Raw genomic sequence first — 16,112 nt, forward strand, 5'->3', positions numbered from 1 at the left:
TATCTACAGTGCATTGTCCATTTGAGTTTAACTGAGAATAAAGTGCTCTGCCCGGGGAAAAAGCCTAATTGATCCCCCCATGTCATGCTGAGTAATAGTGGGTGAAGGCAATTGGTGAGTATTTTGGCCAATATTTTATTGTCAGCTTTTATGAGGGAAAGGGGGCGATATGAATCACATTGACGTAGTGGCTTGCACAGTTTGAGTAGGGTGATAATTACAGTGCCGCATGAGTAGGAGAGAACCTAATTTTAAGGCTTTGTTATACACCTCAAGCACTACCGGTGCTAATTCTTAAATGTATTTTTGTAGAATTCTATGGGAAGGTCACCTCTACCAGGTTCAGTGCCATTCCTCATGGAGCAGAGTACTCTCTTTATGTCGTGCATGGTGATTAGTTGGAAGAGTGGCTAGCACTGGTTCTGCTCTAGCCAGACCAAAGTAGCCTTGTTTATGTAGACTTTAATGTATTGTGAGGAATTGGTAGCCTGTGTTGTATAAAGCGCAGCGTAGTGCATACAAAGAGGTTGAGTATGTCTGGGGTGTTGTATTGTGTTGTGCCATTGGTGGTTCCAGTCTGATGATATCAGAGGCTGCTCATGGGGTTGGATCATGCCTACTAGTGTTTTTCCTGGCATGTCGCCCTCACCGTAATGATGGGCTGTAATGTATTTATTGAGAGACTTCACCTCTCTCTTGGATTCTTCATGGAGCTCTACACTCTGGATGTTTAGCTCGGCTGATTTAGGGGGCTGGGTGGGTCTCCCATCAGCGATCTGTTTGTGCTGACATATTTTGGTGTCTAATTTGCTAAGAGAGGCACGTATTGATTTGAGGATACCATTAGCTTACGAGATACATTCTCTATGGATAACCGCTTTAAAGGCTTCCCTTACAGAAGCCACATTGAAGTTTTGTTGAGTTGGAAGTATGAGAGTGTGGCGTTCCGGATTTCTGAGGCAAATGCTGGATTAAGTAAGTCTGTTGGCTGAAGCCTCAATTATCAACGTGAACAAGGAGTCGCAGGGATCCGTAGTGATAGTAGGGCTGGGAAATAATCAGAACGTGTTCTGTACACGTATGCCACAGATTGTAGATAGCCCACTATGTCTCTAGTACCTAACCAGTAGTCTAGTCTAGAGTGAGAACTGTGTATCACAGAGTAAAATGAAAAGTCAGTGGTGTCCAGGCTGTGTACACGGTATAAGTTTAGGAATTGAAATTTGGGAGAGGACATTTTTAATTCTGTCTCCTGGGAGCTTGTGCCTGTCCGGTAAATTGACCTTGTAGTCTAGATTTGGATGTAGTGTAATATTTAAGTCTCCTCCCCAAAGTATTGTTCAGGGAAAGATTATTGTATGGTCTTGTGTGAAAGATGAGAAAAACTCAGGGTGATCAATGTTCAGCCCATTAGCGTTTATTGGTGTGACATGTATTCCTTTCAGCTGTCCCTGCACACAAATGAACCTACCCTAGGCATCTGCCGTGTGATTGAGGGGTCTAAATGGCGTTCCATATTTTAATTAGGATGCAGTACCCCTTGAGTAGGTGGAAAAGAAAGAGAAGTATCTATGTGTGCTCCATTTGCAGGCAAAGTTGTTTTCCTAAGACTTATTCAAGGTGTTATTTGGATGAGGGCAATGTCAATTGCATGTTGTATCAGATATGCCGATATGAAGTGCTCCTTACCAGGGTTGTTGAGCTCTCAGATGTTCCAGGACATTAGTTTGATAGAGGTGTTTAGGTTGCCAGTGGTGGGTGCAGGCAAACCTGGAGTAGTGTTATTTATGTGGATGGTGCTGGTTTGCTAAGCGATGTATGTGACTTTCTCTGCATCGTGTGTTTTGTGTATGTTCTGCCTGTTGTCTACCCTTCCTCCTCCCCCTTCCTACATCTAACCTAAACTTCTTAACATATTTGTTCATCCTTTGAACAGACCTGTTAATTTTAACATAAAATCATATTCACTCAGCTGGATGTAGCAATATCAGCATTCAGGTCTCTGAGGTTAGCCAAAAGTATCTTTAGTGAATAATTGGTTCTGTGCAGCAGATAAGTGGGAATGCTTACCCCTCAATGATAGAAAGGCACAGCGCTCTGTGTGGTCCCAAGGGTAGCGCATCCTCCGGCCGAAGTTGTGAAGGGGACTGCTAGTTCATAATTATGTCAACCCTGGGTCCACGCTGTCACAAGAGGTGGATCACCTCTCGGTTTCTCCATTGACCATCAAGTCCACTGGGGCGGAGAAGTGGGGCTATCGCCACCCCACAGCTGTCCATTGTTATTAGAGAGGGCCATCTGCTGTTTCCTTATCTTCAAGCTTCAATGTTATGGGTAGTGTCTACGGGGATTTCTGGCTCATGCTGCTGCTCCTGTGAGCGTAAGCCCTTTTTTGCTCTATTAAATGTTAATTTGGCTTTTCTACCATCTGGCATGTCCATTGTGGTCAGTGAGGGACAGTCTGGCAGCGTAGTGAATCCGGGTTATCTCAGCTGTATGGGTGTAGTGTTATGGGTAAGGAGGGCAAATGGATTGAGTCAATTTTCTCCTTGGCATCTGATTCAATTGTCAGGCCAGAAGGCTGGTGTCTGTAGTGGGGTTGCATACCCAGCAGTTGTAGGTGAGCCCTGTGCTTTGCGGCAGTCTTGGCACGAAGGATGACGTGACCTGTTACGGGCGCAGCCATCCCGCACTTGCCCTCCAGTGCTCACCTGGTGTGTTCGGGTGTGGGCACATGTCACTGAGCTTCTGGAGTTGCCGAGCTCCGCCGCCACTGCAGGGTGTCTGTCACAGGTCTAGGGCGGTGTCCGCGATCAGGCCCTAATAAGGCGTGAGTGCCCGGCTGTGGATGTGCCTCTCAGCACTAGGGGCCCGCTAAGGTCCACATGGCCTTACCTTACTCCACCGCGGTGTAAGGGCTTATATGGGCCGTGACCGGTTCTCTTCTGGGGAAGTCTCTCAGCAGGTACTGCAGCCTGGGAAGCTCTTTACAGGAGGCAATGGGGGGCAAGTTGTAGATTTTTGATGGATTTCGTTACTCCGACCTCGGCAGCTAAGTGTTCACGCCATGCTACTTTCTTTGGTGCACTCTAGCAGCCTCCAAAACCTATGGCAAATACTAGAATAATAGAACAGTTCCTGAGTGATCAGGGAACTGTCACCGTTACTGCTCGCTTATTGACATTCTTCTGCCTGATATTAATGCCCTCTCTCTATTAGAGACAAAGGGAAACCACATCTTTAGTTTGTCCCAGAATGTGTTGAGGTTCACTCAGGCCCCTCCACTTTCTAAAAAAGTCAGGGCTCTTTTAAGATTGAGCACCATGAGGCAAATATTTCTAAATAGATTACATTTCTCCATTGTGCCAGAACTTCATAACTATTATTTTCACAATTGTCTCACCCCATCCTGGTCTGCAGCTCATTGACCCTTACTAGAGGTTCCTGAAGATTCAGCATAAAGTGCAGACTTAGTAAAATGCCTCAGTCTTTGGAATCAAAGGACACTGCATTGCTTGGCATTTTTCTTCCTGAATAATATTGTTGCACATGGATTCCACCCATTTAGTATTCCAATTATTTTTTTGTTTTTGATTACCCAGTTTTTGGAACTTTATTGTGGGTGAGACTCACTACCTGAGTCTCACACACAATAATTGCATGGTAATAGGGCTGCGCTTGGTTACCACCAGTGTCCACCTTTTAAATAAGATTGTTGAGACACAGCTAGGGTAAAGGGAACTGTGCTGGTTACATGTGTGCGTGCATGGGTGAAGGCTGCACAGGATAGATTATCGATATACGCAGCCTGATAGGTGGACATAGGTAACCTGCCTGTGGCAGTCTTAAACTGCAAATTCAACCTGTCAAAATTCCCCTTTTGACAGGCCTTTTAAATATTAATGTCGCCCATATGTAGCCCCATAAAGGCCAGGTACATGAAATTTAAAAGCAGGACATGTAGGAATTTATGTTGAACATGTCCTTACAGTGAAATAGCCCCCAAAACGATGTTCACTATAACAGGGCTAGCTCCTTCCATAGGGAATCATTGAGTTACAGTGTTATATTTATTTAATGCTAAATTTGAATGGATAGCAGGTAGAGAAATACTTCTTCCACTCATTTTGACTGTAATTAAAAATTCTTTTTAGTGGTAAAATAGGATATTAAAATATTATTTTAGAAATGGCAATTTTAGAAAGTTGCCATTTCCTTGCCTAAAGATGGTTTTCAGGGCTTTTTTTTGAGTGGGGTGCTGCCTGGATTGATGATGGCTTTCCCAGTGGACAATGTGCTATGGGGCCAGACAGGAGACAAAGAGGCCAGGGTGTAGAGGGGAATAGGTCTTCCTGACAGGATGGCTGGGGAGGGGCCATCCCCTGACCTAATTATCTTCAAAGGAACCTGGCTACAGCACACACAAAGGAACCTAGCACCAGGCCTGATCCTGCCTTTGTGTCATTAGCCAGGCCCAGAATAATCTTTAGGGTTAGACAAAGGAATGTCCCCAACCCAAAGGCTGACACTGTACATAAAAGTGGCAGACCCAGAACCTAAGGGATAGCATCGCTCTGGACCTGGATGGCAACAGTGTCAATGGACATCTAACATAACATAACAGGTGTATTTGTAAAGCACACAATTACCTGTAGGTGTCTTGGCGCTGAATAACAGATATTTATTGTCAACCAACTCAATGGTACTCATTTGTTCGACCTCAGATGGATGAAAGGCTGAGTGGACCCCTGGGATTTGAACCTGTGACCATGAGGTCGAACACAGGCCCCCGCAGTGTCTGATTTAGTCCACTCAGCCACCAGATATCTGAAAGGACAAGCCACCTGATGCCCTGAAGGATTAAGGACTGTGTCTGCAACACTACCCCCATTACTAGAGGGGTCTATCTAGGGCCCTTGACACTACCCCCTTGTATACCCTGATGACCAGATGGGAAAGAACAGGATTCCTGTGCCCCAGCAGAGAGAGAGGAGCACCTGGAGCCAGGCAAAAAAGAAAACTGGTGCCGGGAGTCATGAAACCAGTTCCACGCAAAGTACACCTAGTTTGGGGATGCCCGATAATAATGGCCCTGGTTACTAGAACTGGGGTGGCGTGGTGAGCAAAATAACGATGGATTAAACCCAGATCTGTGACTGGGGGTGAATGTTTTGCCATTGTGCAACATTCCGTCCATCATCTTGTGTGTTTTTCTGTTTTACTAGAGCTTGCTACTGTTAGAACCGGCGGTCTCTAGTTGGCAGAGGTATGCACTTCTGACAAATAGGGACCAACCAACTCTAGTCAGGGAAAGGGGATTACACACTCAGATAACCCCTGCTCACCCCCTTGGTAGCTTGGCAGAGCAGTCAGGCCTATCTCAGAGGCAGTGTGTTAAGCATTTATGACCACATACAGTAATAAGGTGAATACACTACAGATGGACACGACACAGAAGTTATTATAAAAATAAGTATTTTTATATAAGGTTTAGCACAAGACCAAATAACGACAAAAATATACCACAGTCTTAATAAATACTCTTTGGAAGGAAAAATAATAGTTCAAGTAAAGTTTCTTCTTAGGAAATAAGTCTTTAGCAACAAAAGTAAGTATTCTTCTGAAACACAGTTCTTGGCAACAATGTAACCCCCACAGGAGTCACACGACGTCGAGTTTACGAGATTCCCAAGGTTCGGCGTCGACCGCGAGGAGCGCTACGTCGAGCCTGGAGTTGCAACAGACCCCACAAACACAGTACCTTTTGGAAATGAAGAAAACGATGATCCACGGCGTCGAGATGTTGGCGTCGAGGTCGGCGTCGATCGTGCCTCGGAGTCGGGTCAATCCGCAGCGGCATCGAGGGATGTCGGGCCGGAGCAGCGCTCACGGCATCGAGAAGGGCGTCGAGTCGATGGGATCAGCAGCGGCGTCGAGACGGGGTCGCTTGGAGCTGGAGCCGATACTCACTACTCCCTGGCGTCGATACCGGCGTCAAGACGGGGTCACTCGGAGCTGGAGCCAATACTCACTACTCCTGGCGTCGCTACTGGCGTCGATCGGGCCCGGCGGCCGGCGTCGAAGGCTCGGAACACTGGAGCCATTACTCACGATGTCGAGCTGGATTCGGCGGCGTCGCCGGCGTCGAGACTGCAGATTTTCCCCTGTGTACTGGAAATAACACTTTCCAGCAACCAGCAATTCAGTAGAGGGTGAAGTCCTTTGGCCCTGTGACTTCAACAGGAGGCTGGCACTCTTCCAGCCCTTGGAGATTTTCTAGCAAGCTTTTGAGAGTACACACCAAGTTCCTCTCTCCTTCTTCCTTGGCAAAAATAAAGAAGCAGCTTCAGGTTCCCCCCAGCAAACAGCACTCTGGCAGAAAGGGGAGGCAAGTCCTTAGATCAGCAAGCTTCTCGTCCTTGGTAGAGGTTTTCTTGTCAGAAGTGATCTAAGTTCTTGGTTCAGGGGTCCTTCTCTTATACCCCTTTTCTGCTTTGTTCCCATTGTCCAAGCAGGGAAATTCCCCCCATCCTGGGTTTGTTGTGGGTGTTGCCAGGCAGAGGCACCTGGCCTATTTACTGAGCAGGGCAGGGTCCTCAGCCGCCCAGCAGGAGGCGGAGCCAGTATTGTCACTGGCAGGAGCAGGGCTATCAGTCGCCCGGCAGGAGGTGGAGCCAGCATTGTGTCAGGCAGGGCAGGCTACTCTTCCCTCACTCTAAGTGTAAATGCCTCATTCACCCCACACTGACTCATTCAGTCCTCTGGAGCCACCCAGCCCCTGACACACACACCAAACCAGCAGAGACCGGTGGATAGTTGGACAAGAAAATAGCCACTTTCTAAAAGGGCTATTTTCAAACATAGAATTTAAAAACCATCCATCCTAAAGGATGTGTTATTAAATTCTGAGTTCAGGGATACTAAACTCGACCTGCTACCATGCTCCCTGAGTCAGATAGATTATAATGGAGTTAATAATCCGTCTGCCCATTCTGGCCTATGGGAGGCAGGTAGCCCTTCAATAGTGAAAAACGAAAATGGCTGTAATTCACTATTAGGTCATGCCACACACATCAGGGCATGACCTACCTTTTACCAACAATGCACCCTGCCCTAGGGCCTACCATAGAGGTGTCTGAAATGTGGCAAAGTGAAGGTTTTAGAGACTGGCAAGTAGGTTTCCTTGCCAAGTCGACATGGCAGTCAGGGACTGCACGCAGGCGCTGCGGTGGCAGGCCTGAGACACATTTTACAAGCCGCTTCTGTGGGTGGCACAACCAGTGCTGCAAGCCCACCAGCAGCAGCCAACTTACATGCCCTTGGCACACGCAGTGCACTAGACTAGGGTCTGAACAGTAAGTCAACCAAGTCAATCATGGTGACACCAATCAATGTAACAATTTAACATAGGGAGCACTTGCACTGTGGCACTGATCAGCAGTGGAACAGTGCCCAAAGCAATATTCCAGCAAAAACATCGTAAACAGAGGAGGCAAACGGAAAAAATGGAGGAGAGACTCATGCCAATGATGCCAGGTCTAACAGCTACCAGGAATAAAATGGCCCCAAGATTAATAAAATCAGCCCAATGGGGCCTAATCAATCAATCAATCAATCAGTGACACTTGTAAAGCGCGCTACATACCCGTAGGGTCTCAAGGCGCTGGGGGGGGAGAGGGGGGGTGCCGCTACTGCTCGAACAGCCAGGTCTTCAGCTTCTTCCTGAAGGAGAGGTGGTCTTGGGTCAGGCGCAGGTCGGTCGGGAGGGAGTTCCAGGTCTTGGCGGCCAGGTAGGAGAAGGACCTTCCTCCTGTAGTCGCTCTTCGGATGCGGGGGACGGCGGCGAGGGCGTGGTTGGCTGATCGGAGGTGGCGTTTGGGAGCGTAGAAGTTGACTCGGCTGTTGAGGTAGCTCGGGCCTTGGTCGTGTAGGGCTTTGTGTGCGTGGGTGAGGAGGCGGAAGGTGATTCTTTTGTTGACGGGGAGCCAGTGAAGGTCTCTCAGATGTCCGGAGATGTGGCTGGTTCGTGGGATGTCGAGGATGAGTCTGGCTGAGGCGTTCTGGATCCGCTGGAGTCTCTTCTGGAGCTTGGCGGTGGTACCGGCGTAGAGGGCGTTGCCGTAGTCCAGTCGGCTGGTGACGAGGGCCTGGGTGACGGTCTTCCTGGTCTCGGTGGGGATCCACCAGAAGATCTTCCGTAGCATGCGTAGGATGTTGAAGCACGCCGAGGAGACGTTGTTGACTTGCCTGGTCATGGAGAGGGAGGAGTCCAGGAGGAAGCCCAGGTTGCGTGCATGGTCTGTCGGTTTGGGTGCGGTGCCCAGGGCGGGAGGCCACCAGGAGTCGTCCCAGGCGGAGGGTGAGGAGCCCAGGATGAGGACCTCCGTCTTGTCCGAGTTCAGTTTCAGGCGGCTGGTCGTCATCCACTCGGCTACCTCTTTCATCCCTTCGTGCAGGTTGGATCTGGCGGCGGCGGGGTCGTTGGTCAGGGAGAGGATCAGTTGGGTGTCGTCGGCGTAGGAGATTATGCTGAGGTTGTGTTTGCGTACGATGGCCGCGAGGGGGCTCATGTAGACGTTGAAGAGGGTGGGGCTCAGAGATGATCCTTGAGGGACGCCGCAGGTGATTTCGGAGGCCTCTGACTTGTACGGTGGTAGGCGGACTCTCTGTGTTCTTCCGTCGAGGAAGGAGATGATCCAGTCCAGCGCCTTGTCCTGGATTCCGATGTTGCTGAGGCGCCGTACTAGGGTGCGGTGGCAGACCGTGTCGAATGCCGCAGAGAGGTCTAGGAGGATGAGGGCCGCTGTTTTTCCATTGTCCATCAGGGCTCGGATGTCATCGGTGGCGGCGATGAGGGCGGTCTCGGTGCTGTGATTGGCTCGGAAGCCGGACTGTGAGGGGTCGAGGGATCCGTTCGTCTCGAGGAAGGCGGCCATCTGCTTGTTGACGGTCTTCTCGATGACTTTGGCTGGAAACGGGAGGAGCGAGATGGGGCGGTAATTCTTGAGGTCGGTGGGGTCCGCTGTAGGTTTCTTTAGTAGGGCGCTGAGTTCGGCGTGCTTCCAGCTCTCAGGGAAGATGGTGGTGTCGAAGGAAGTGTTGATGATGTCTCGCAGGTGGGGTGCGATGACAGCGTCGGCCTTGTTGAAGACGTGGTGAGGGCAGGGGTCGGTCGGTGATCCGGAGTGGATGGAGTTCATCGTGCGGATGGTGTCTTCGGTGCTGATCGGGGTCCAGGCGTGGAGGGTGGTGGTGGGTGGTTGTTCGGTCATGGTGTGCGTTGGTTGGTTGTTGAAGCTGTTATGTATGTCCGCGATCTTGTTGTGGAAGTATGAAGCGAGGGAGTTGCAGAGGTCTTGCGATGGGGTGATGTCGTTGTTTCCTGCGCTGGGGTTGGAAAGCTCTTTCACGATGTTGAAGAGTTCCTTGCAGTTGTGTGCGTTGTTGTCCAACCGGTCTTTGAATGCTGTTTTCTTGGCGGCGTGGATCAGCTGGTGGTGTTTCCGGGTGGCAAGTTTGAAGGAGGTCCTGTTGTCCGGTGTCGGTTCCCTTCTCCAGACTTTCTCGAGGGCTCGGCAGTTCTTCTTGGAGCTCTTGAGTTCGTCGGTGAACCATGGGGCCTTCTTGCTGCCGGGTCTGCTAGGCTGCTAGGCTTGGCTGGGGTTCGCTGAGCTGGCAGGAGGGTGCTGGTTCAGGGAGGTGGCGAGCTGGTCTGCTGTGATCTTGTTCCAGCTTCTGCGGGCTGCCTGTTGCTGGTGTTGGTGGGTCGTCGTTCTCTTGAAGGTGAAGTGGACGCAGCTGTGGTCCGTCCATTGAAGCTCTGTGGCGTGGCTGAAGTCTATGTCTGTGCTGGATGAGAAGACTGCGTCGAGTGTGTGTCCGGCGAGGTGGGTGGGGGTGGACACCAGTTGCTTGAGTCCCAGGTTGGCGAGGTTGTCGAGCAGGGTGCTGGTGTTGCGGTCGTTGTTGTTCTCCAGATGGAAGTTGAGGTTTCCCAGGAGGATGTAGTCGGCGGAGGGGAGGGCATGCGGGCTGACGAAGTCGGCGATGTCCTCGCTGAATTGTGTGCGTGGTCCAGGGGGTCGGTAGATCAGGGTGCCTCTGAGGGTGGTGTTCGGGTTGGTGTGGATCTGGAAATGCAGGTGTTCGGCGCTGGTCAGGGTGTTGTCGGTGCTGGTCGTGAGACGGATGGTGTTCCTGTGGATGATGGCGATGCCTCCTCCCATCTGGTTGGCGTTTCGGTCCCTCCGGACGACCTTGTAGCCCTCTGGGATAGCGATGGCGATGTCGGGAGCTGAAGAGGCGTTCATCCAGGTCTCCGTGAGGAAGGCGACGTCAGGGGCTGTGGCGTCTAGAAGGTTCCAGAGTTCGATGGCGTGTCTGTGGACGGAGCGGGTGTTGAGCAGGATGCACTTGAGGTGGGTGCTGCTGGTGTTCGACTTGGTGGGTGCTGGTGCGAGGCTGGTCCGGATGCAGGTGAACTTGCAGGCGTGGCAGCTGAAAGGTCCGTGGGTACGTCGTGGAGTGGCTTGATGGCATTCTGGGAGTCGGCTGGTGTTGAGAGCGGTGAGGGTGGCGGCGGAGTACGTCAGGCGGGTCGGTCGGGATCTTCGTTGGCCAGGGGTCCTGGCGCTGGGCGCGGTCCGGTCGCGGACGGGCGCAGACGGGCTTACCTTTGGCGCGCCTTCGGCGCACAATCGGCGCGCCCACTGCGCGTGGCCGCTGCGCGTTCGCACGGTCGCCATATAAGGCGAAGTGCGCGGGTGGGCGGGGCAGCTGGGAGGCGGGAGCGGGGAGGGAACAGAAAGGAAAAAGGGGCGTGGTCAGCGGTGGTGGCGGGAAGCGGGGAGCGGGGAGGGAAGGCGGAGGGCGGCGAGGTAGGCGGGCAGACAGGCAGGAGAACGCAAAGGGCTGAAACTGACTAGAAAAAATACAGGCACAAAAGTCAGACAAAAACTGCTAACACGGGAGGAAAATGCAGTTCAAACAAGCACAAATGCTAGACAAAACAAGCAAAAACAGACGCCAGCGGCGTCAGCCGGCAGCGAGGCAGGCAGCGAGGCAGAGGGCAAGGCGAGGGGGCACACACAGCAGCTGGTGGCCGTGCGGCGCGGGGGTGTCCCACAAGTGGGTCACACTCACCTGCGTCGCACGGTCGCCATATAAGGCCAAGTGCGCGGGTGGGCGGGGCAGCTGGGAGGCGGGAGCGGGGAGGGAACAGAAAGGAAAAAGGGGCGTGGTCAGCGGTGGTGGCGGGAAGCGGGGAGCGGGGAGGGAAGGCGGAGGGCGGCGAGGTAGGCGGGCAGACAGGCAGGAGAACGCAAAGGGCTGAAACTGACTAGAAAAAATACAGGCACAAAAGTCAGACAAAAACTGCTAACACGGGAGGAAAATGCAGTTCAAACAAGCACAAATGCTAGACAAAACAAGCAAAAACAGACGCCAGCGGCGTCAGCCGGCAGCGAGGCAGGCAGCGAGGCAGAGGGCAAGGCGAGGGGGCACACACAGCAGCTGGTGGCCGTGTGGCGCGGGGGTGCCTAAGGTATTCACTGTTAAACAAATTTGACCGTTGCCCCCCTTGCAAAAGAATGAGGGTGTGAAGTTCCTCCGTATTCAAGTATTTAATCCCTGGATGGACCAGTGCCTGGGTTTGGCGCAAGCTTCATTCATTATTTATGCCCAGGCAAGGAGTGTGCATGTGATCCCCTCCCCTATACTTCTTCTCAGACAGGGGACCCCTGAGTCATTGCAAACTTCAATCTGGCCCAAGACCCCATCCTCGGACCCCTGAAGACAAGAACGAATGCCCCGGATGGTGCCACTTGGACCAGAATACCAGGAGAGAACGGTGTTCCCGCCTGCCTGCAGGTGGAGAGATAGCTGGCTCTCACAGTGCAGGATCTGGAACTGTAATGTCAGCTCCTGTGCGCTTCACAGAACTGCAGCATGGGGGAGAGCCAATGTAGTATCGTGGAATTTGGGACTCCCTCTGGGAGCCCCCAATGATTCTGGAAGCATGTGGGTGTCCTGGGAGGGACTAGGACACCCAAGAAGAAAATTCAATAAAGAAAACAGGATAGAAAATACATGCGGCGCAAAGCAGCCTGAGCGTGGCAAGTCTCTCATTAAGTATGCACCGCTGTGGCACTGTAGCACCCGATAATGCCCCGTGGGGTTTTGCTGCTTACATTTCTGGTCCTTGTGGTGCCTCAATCTTGGCAGGGGCACCACAATTATTCACTCAACAAAACAGGGGGTTAACTGAAAATATAGGCTGTATACTGTTGAACACGCTAAGCAAGTAACCTCTAATTTAACTTATTAATGCTTTAAATTCGAAAAACATTTTATAAAATACATAACTTTATTTTCTTCAGGTACATGAAAAAAATCTTTTTTTCATAACCCAGTCTATATAAATATGGCGACTCTGGCAAATTAACAGTCATGCTCTGCTTTTGGAAGTTTCTTTCATAGTTGTTACAGAAGGACGATTTTCCTACAATGCAGATGATTCGCACAACGGTACAGCCAACCCATGTTTCGGAGCTCTGTTGCCACTTCCCCCGGGGCTGTGAGAATAATGAATTAAACATATATTGGTCACATTAGAAATGGTTTATTAAGCATTAGGGATAGGCGGAACTCATGGAGTTTCACTATGCAGAATTCAGAAGATCTACACAAACTTTGGCCGAAATCGGCATGTCACACTACTCACGCTGATTTCTAGCGCCGGGAGCTTGTTCTGCACTGCATAATCAGTGCAAATGGCACCATGCAGTGTGTCAGAGGGCACTGCTTCTTTGCTGCCACTTAATGAGATTTTTCACTTGAGTGGCTGTGTTTCTCACCCCAACGGTTGCGTCTGGTGCCTGCGCTAGAAAAATGTCACTGGATGCCCTCCTAGTGCACAAAAATCTCGCTAGGGGATGCCAAATCTCACTCACAAACTTACCGTTGGTGAGCCATACACAAGAAATAATTCAGCCAAGCATCATTGGTAGAATTTGGGTAGAATTCTGAGTTAAATGCATAACGCAGAATGGCCAAAACTCAGCCAGCAGAGCGGAATATATCACCCACTCCTATTAAGCATGTGGTTGCAACCACAAACATTCCAAGATATGAGGGCCATGTGAGGAATTTAGAGACTTCGTGAGGGCACCTGCACCTTGAGTGGGAAGAGACGCAACCCAGAATCAACACTAGAGGAAACTCAATCGAGGATGTTCCACCTATAGCTTTCGATCCGAAGTTCCCTGTCATACTTGGCTTTGGAATGGACTTTACCAGTGCTTGGTTAGACCGTGGCTCATACTAATACTGTATTTACTTTCATGTGCTACATTTAATGCTACCTGGAGAATACCATGTCTTTGTATTATTTTTTAACTTTACAGGTTGGAAATAATAAACAGAAACTTAAAAAGTATATTGGTCACATGAAAAAAACACCATATTATTGTTGTAACCAAACCTTCATAATTGTAATTATTACAATGATTACTTGTTCTTTAAAAAGATCTTAAACATACTTCATTATACAACATTAATCTCAATGGTAAGAGACAGCATTTGATTTGAAAGTCAAATAAAGCCACAATTCATGTTTTCTCATTGTATTTTATATATATATATATAAATATATATATCAAAAACAAGGAGTTCATGATACTCCCAAGGTCCGGTGCACTCACGGGATATGTGTCGGCTATAAAATATTTGCAGACGCGTTTCTGGCTCTTGCCGTCATCAGTGCAGAAAAGCCGTCAATAAAACGACACAGTCATTTAAACGGTTCTGCCATATGGTTGGTGGATCCTTGGCCAATGAAGGGCCGACAATGGGGCGTCACCGTTTTCATTATTTATTGCCTAATGGAATGTCTATGGTGCTCCCATCGCTAAAAATGTTATTTGACAGCCGTAATAACTGAGCCTGTACATCCCCTCGCCTTCTGCTGGATTAAAAACGAAAACATTGTGAGTGTCCCACATATGGTGAAGCACTCTAGCTTTGTATAAGCCACAACCTGAATAGGTCAACAGAGTCCGTAAGCGGCGGTTCAGCAGCCCAAATTGAATTCAAAACACAGTATTCCACCTGGGGCCAGCCAAACTTGCGGCGGGTGCAACCAGGAAGCGGTGGTGGAAACGCTTATGAAACAGCAAAAACAAGGAGTTCATGATACTCCCAAGGTCCGGTGCACTCACGGGGTATGTGTCGGCAATAAAACATCCGCAGACGCGTTTCTGGCTCTTGCCGTCATCGGTGCGGAAAAGCCGTCAATAAAACAACACATTCATTTAAACGGTTCTGCCATATGGTTGGTGGATCCTTGGCCAATGAAGGGCCGGCAATAGGGCGTCACTGTTTTAATTATTTATTGCCTAATCCAATATATAAAAAAACACATATGAATGGCCTATCAACCTGCTAAAGACAGGACATTAGCAGGTATTTACTCAAAACGTTTAAAGAATTTACTGTACACCTCAGTGAGACATAGGGCCTGATTTAGATCTTGGAGGATGGGTTACACGTCACATTGGTGACAGATATCCCAAGATCTAAATCAGGCCCCTAATACTTATTAAATTCATACATTGATTCGCTTTTGAACGCATTTTTATCATTAGCGTCTGAGGAATCATACTTCCATAAGCAAGTAGTCATATATCATGTGATACAAACTATGTGTATTTATATATCATTCAGCTGACCTATATGATAGCAGGTATTAAAATCACTTTCCTTTTTCTTGTTAGTCCTCTTAGTGTGATTTCCCTTAAAATACTATTTTCCACATCTAAAAATGTTCGTTGCAATTATAGAATGTCGACTTGTCACACTTCCAATGATGGTCATTATCAAATCAAAACAAGGAGGCAGAATCAGTTTACCTTATATATAATGGTTAGACAATGGACTGACATGTTACTATTTCTAGTTGGCTTCGTACCTCACACACATAATTAATACTCAGTAACTTATCTTGTGTGTAATTTCAACAGTTATTTCCTTTTCTTGAATGGTACATAGTCCTCTTGTTTTATGTGGCATTCTGTTTAGGCTGTAACACATAAAAAAATAGTTGTTAAGGAAAATCTCATCATACCTTTTTTAATTTTTCAAGCTTTTTAAATCCAAAATGTTTCAAGATTTTTGAACTAATATTGATTATTCTAAACATCGCTCTGTTTTTTCATAGGCAATACCAATACCAAAAAACATTAATCTTTCAAAATTGGGATTATAAAAGGCATTAAAACTTTACATCACTTTTTTTTACATCTCACTTATAAATAAATTGCATTTACAAACTAAGTGATAGCTCAAATTTATTTTTCATATAAACACCAAAAATGAATAGCGTTAGGCATGTCAGCCTATGGATGAACTTCTCCCAAACCTTTTGCCTACTTCCTTAATTGCTGAAATTAGCTTTTGTTCACTTTAGGACTCTGTACATCTTACCACTGCTAACCAGTGCTAAAGTGTTAGTGCTAATTCCTTAAAACAACGTTAAATTGGCCTACACCTAATTGACACATTTAATTTACTTGTAAGTCCCTAATAAAGTGGTACTACTTGTACCCAGGGCCTGTAAATTAATGCCAATAGTGGGCCTGCAGCACTTGGTTTGCCACCCACTTGCATAGCCTTTTTAAACATGTCTCAGGCTTGTGTACAGTTGTAAACTGCCAACTTGACCTGGCAAAATAAACCTTTTGCCAGGCCTAGAACATTCATTTTATTACATATGTCACTCCTAAGGTAGGCCCTACACAGCCCATAAGACAGGGTGCAGTGTATTTAAAAAGTTGGACATGTACTTTTAAGTTTATATGCCCTAGTGGTGAAAACCCCCCAAATTAGTTTTTCACTACTGTGAGGCCTACCAATTTGATAGGATAACATTGGGTTAGAAGTGATAACTTTTGTTTGGGAAAAGGTGGAAATTTTATGTTTCGTCTTCAAACAATTTTAATCTAAAATAATATTTAATGGTAATGTCTGACTTTAAGTCGCAATTATGAAAATGACACTTTTAGAAAGTTGGCATTTTCTAGTCCTAGCCATTTGTTACCTGTGTGAGACAAAAGGGG

This window comes from Triturus cristatus, chromosome 3_1 (assembly GCF_964204655.1).
Source record: "Triturus cristatus chromosome 3_1, aTriCri1.1, whole genome shotgun sequence".
Taxonomy (NCBI): Eukaryota; Metazoa; Chordata; class Amphibia; order Caudata; family Salamandridae; genus Triturus; species Triturus cristatus.